Source organism: Hemibagrus wyckioides, unplaced genomic scaffold (genome assembly GCF_019097595.1).
Source record: "Hemibagrus wyckioides isolate EC202008001 unplaced genomic scaffold, SWU_Hwy_1.0 Contig19, whole genome shotgun sequence".
Lineage (NCBI taxonomy): Eukaryota > Metazoa > Chordata > Actinopteri > Siluriformes > Bagridae > Hemibagrus > Hemibagrus wyckioides.
The window spans coordinates 368,444-373,089 of NW_026690779.1; the positions used below are offsets into that span (position 1 = coordinate 368,444).

Genomic DNA, 4,646 nt, shown 5'->3' on the forward strand with positions numbered 1-4,646 from the left:
GGAAAAAAAAATCATATCAATCTCTACATATCTGTTCACTCTTAAACTCTTCCAGTAATCAGTTCTGCTGTTTGTAACGCCTCAGATTATGGACAGACTGAGATGGACAGACAGATACCATAAGCACAGACACAGCTCACACAGCTTATTTTATATGTCATCATTTGCTCTTAAAAGACTTGTCTCATTTGTTTTAAACTGGATTTGAGTGGGCTTGCTGTTTTTATTTTTTTGCCATAAATATGAAATGACATGATTAGAAATATTACCTTTGTGTGCTATTTAAATAAAACTGCAATTTAAACAATTTAATCCAAGCTGCTGCTGCTGGACCCTTGTGCAAAGCCCTTTACCCCTTAACTGCTCAGCTGTGGATATGTGAGTTGCTCTGGATAAGAGAGTCTGATAAATCTTGTAAATGTAGATGGTACTGTTTGTTTGTACGCTGATAAAAATATCCAGCCTGATCTAATTTAAAAAATGAAGGTAACTTTTTGCATCAGATTATTATGTAGATTAAGATTAGTCTTTGTAATTATTACTTTAATTTTTCTCTATGCAAGAAATACTTTTTGCTAGTAAAGTCTACTTCATTTAAACATTTCCTTAGTCATTGTTTTGTGTTTTCTCTACTAAACTTTGAGAGTTTCAGAAGTGTATTTTATATTGAAATATTAAATTGAAAACATCTTGAACCACGTCTAACGTCCATGTTTCTAGCAGATTCGAGAAAGGAAAGCATGTCAGAAAGGTCAGTCGGGACTAGTCATAACATCTGAACTTTTATAACATAAAAGTAAGGTTAATAAGATAACTTAGAGAACAAAATTTTCAGTTTTACTCAAATTAGGGTGATGCAAAAATGAGTACACCCCACTGAAAGTCTGTGGAGCAAAGCTAAATTTTAGACTACAAATGTCTAATATTTTTTGTTATATTTTTGTATATTTTTTGTTATATTTTTGTACCCTTAAATTGGGGTATTTTAGTATTTTTTGTTATATTCCTTCTTATTTTATTTATTACCTGTGCTTGTAGATACTGCTGGTGCCAGATTCCACAGCATACTTCAAAGCTCTTGTAGACTCCAAGCTTTGAAAGGTCTGAGCTGTTTTTGTATCGATAGGGCCTTACACAGTATTAGGCAAGTGGTTTTTAATGTTATGGCTGATCGGTGTACATCATATCATCTGAGACAGTTATTTGTCATCATGCCCAAACTTAGCAATACATTAAACACCACAAATTGGATGGCAAAATAGACACATCCAATATGCGACCCTATGTCAGTGCTTGTATGCAAGTTATTCTAAGATGCGGTCCCTTATGCAGAATAACGTGTGAGGTCCTTTGTGACTTCTCATTTGCTTTGGGTACGATCAGTCTTGAAGTGAGTTGGCACCATTCTCCAGTCCCTCATCTGGCCAAAAGTGTTACCTTTTGTTAAGGGAATGCAGCTGATGTCTTGCCCAAACTGGAGTATAAGAAAATAAATATAAAGTATATTAGAGCTTCCAGATACAGTGAAATGGCAATAAGTACACAAAGATTCTGCAAAAAATGTGAAAATTTACAGTCTATATAATGTTTAATTTATATCTTATATCTATTATATCTTGTGTTTAATACTCAAAATGTGAATAACCTGCAGGATGCTGCGCTACTCCCAAAAGATGACTGGAAATTGTGGATAGTTTCCTGCAGTATCTGTCTTTCTCTTCCCTGAAATTCATATGATATTATAACAAAACCGTCTATAAACATGGGACCAGATTAGACAACGCTGACTAGCAGATTTTAAAAAACACACCTTTCCAGCATTAAGTTCAGAAATGGCTGCCAGAATCTGCTGCCTGGGCCCGTCTGCTTTAATCCCCAGCTCCTGCAGATTCCCATCAGTCAGAGTCAAAAAAGGCCTCCATGTCTACCTGTAAATAAAACAATACAGGTAATTTACAGAGAGGAAAAAATCACATATGATTTATGCACAATTTACTGAGTACAGCTCTAAGTCTACTTTGACAAGACTCTACAGGCTACAGGTGTAACTGCCATCTTCATGTTGCTTCACTGAAGTCCTATGTGGTCTGGGATTTGGTTGGGCCATTTAAGGACATTTAGAAAGTTGTTCCAAAGCCACTCCAGGGTTGTCTTGGATATATTCATGTTGTCGTGCTGAAAGGTTAAACCTTGTCTTAAAATCTGAGGCTGTGTCCACTGTGGAGCAAGTTTTCTTTAAGAACCTCTCTGTATTTCGGCTGCATTCACCCTTCCCTTAATTCTGACCCGTCTTTCCCCTCCTGCCACTGAGAAGTACTCCTGCCAAACACCATGCTTCACAATAACAGTGGTATGGCCCAAATATTGAGCAGTGCTTATATTCAGCAGCAGTTTTCATTTAGCTATTCCAACATAAAGCTCTTACTGATGGAGAACTTCTGAGATGGCTGTACTTCCAGCAAGTTCTCCCTTTTCTGCAGAGGACTTCTAAAGCTGTTAAAGTTGTCAGTGGGCTTTTGTTTTCTCTCTGATCAAAGCCATTCTAACCTGGTTACTGAGTTTGGCTGGATATCCTGTTGATTCCAAACATTTTTCCACAATGATAGAACCCACTGTGCTCCTTGGAACATTCAACACCTTAGATATGGTTTATACCTTTACCCTGCTCTATGTCTTGACACAATTTGCTCAGGGTGGTCTATGTATTTTGTAGATAGATGTGTTCATTTCTGAATACCCTGTCTACGTTCATGGTCCACAACCATGTTGGCTTTTGTATGTTAGAGACTGGTAAACTGCAATAGTGTGAATGAGAGTACATTCCTACACACCATAAAGTCTGATCATCTTTATTTGCACTGACCTTCATCAGTGATGCTGCCACTGCTGGAGCCACCACTACTTTTAGAACATGGTTGGGAAGAAGCAGAAGACAGGGTTTCACCAATTAGAGGCTTAGGAGTTGGGGATGGTGATGGAGTCAGGGTAGGGGATGTACTCTTAGATGTGGAGGAATTCCCAGACTGAGGTCTCTTTTTTCAGATCAACCTTCTGTGGAGATTGTAGGCTAGTGTTAGGTTAGATTGATGGAAATGAACAATACTCATAAAACACACTGACTTGGTACAGTTAATATATAGTAGTTTCTATCAGAGATACACACTCGCTCACTTATTAAGACTATTTGTACAGTCCCCTCTGAAAATACTCAAATGTTTTTTTATACTTTGAAGACAATTTGGCTTTAAGTTCCAAAAAAGTATATAAGGCTAAAGACCAGAATTCTCAGATTTCATTTCCAGATATTTACATCTAGATGTGTAAACAACAACCGTTAAAGTAAAGATAAATAAAAACCTACTAAAATAAAGGTTAAACAAAGTTATTAAAATAAAAAGGTAAATCCCACACTGAAAAAACATAGTCTCTTACCTGACGCAGATAATTCGTTTGTAATCCGCTTTCTGTGCCACACTGTAATTATGCGAATACATTTGACTTGAATGGACACGTCATTAGCAACGCACGATCCATCGATTGCCGTGGGCGGGCCATTGTTGTGATTAGCGGGAGAACGATAAAATTGTGAGAGATTTGATTGGCTCGCTATGGGCGCGGCCATCATTGTCTGTCCATCTTTTTCAGCCCAGGGATTGGGGAATAAAGATGTAACGGGCCGATGTGATTGGGCGAGAAAGATTTCCCAGGTGAGCTGTGATTGGCCGGCTGACCCAGACTATCGTTCTTCAAGTAGCACCACTGGCCCATGGGAGCCTACAAATAAATAAGTGATGACAAATCAGTTATGTAACGTTTTGCGCTGTGAATCGAAATGAACACAACACCAACATGCTGCTGGCTGCAATCAGTGATCGTTTTTGGTTTCCCTTGAGGAAGCATTCCCGGCCGTTATTAACCGAGCGATTTGGTGAACTTCTTGCCAGCTCTGCAGGCAATCCAATAAAGTCACGTTCCCATACCGGGAGTCAAACCCGGGCCACCTGGGTGAAAACCAGGAATCCTGGCCGCTAGACCATATGGGAGAGCTCCCCAGGAGAGTTGAGATCGGTGTTTTACTCGACCACCAAGCAGTTTGATTTCCGGCGCGGTATCATCCAGAGCTTTGCATGGGAACCTTGCATTGCAGAGCACAAAATTGGCCAGCGCTGACCGAACATCCAGCTACTCGAGCTGTCACTCCAGCGGAAGATCAGCCGCTAGACAGAGGGTGGGCTGGTGTTCCTGGTGCAGAAAGCCAGCATACCTCCCAGTACAGGACTCTCCGCATTTCAGGGATTATGGGAGGTGTTACTCTGCCAGCAATTCGGCAGCTGGAGTTTGGGGCACACCTCTGGGCTCTTAAAAGGCAGCCAAGCCAGCCAGGAGTCGAACCTAGAATCTTCTGATCCGTAGTCAGACGCGTTATCCATTGCGCCACTGGCCCACGTGAGCTTTAAGGGGAGCGGGGTCATACCTGCTTATGCTTTTCAAGTGACAAACGGCTAGAGGTCAAAAGCCATGCCTAGCGTTCAACGGTGATGTGGAAAAGCTAATACCATAACCCGGATTCGAACCAGGGTTGCTGGGGCCACAACGCAGAGTACTAACCACTATACGATCACGGCACCCCATGCCCCTGGGCTGGC

At 40.7% G+C, this 4,646-nt stretch overlaps 2 non-coding genes across 2 annotated transcripts; both read right to left on the reverse strand.

Moving 5' to 3' along the window:
- Window positions 1–3,971: 3,971 nt before the first annotated feature.
- trnae-uuc (transfer RNA glutamic acid (anticodon UUC)) lies at window positions 3,972–4,043 on the reverse strand. Its single transcript has one exon. It is a non-coding gene; the product is annotated as a tRNA-Glu (tRNA).
- A 328-nt stretch (window positions 4,044–4,371) lies between these two features.
- On the reverse strand, window positions 4,372–4,444 carry trnar-acg (transfer RNA arginine (anticodon ACG)). Its single transcript has one exon. It is a non-coding gene; the product is annotated as a tRNA-Arg (tRNA).
- Window positions 4,445–4,646: the final 202 nt, after the last annotated feature.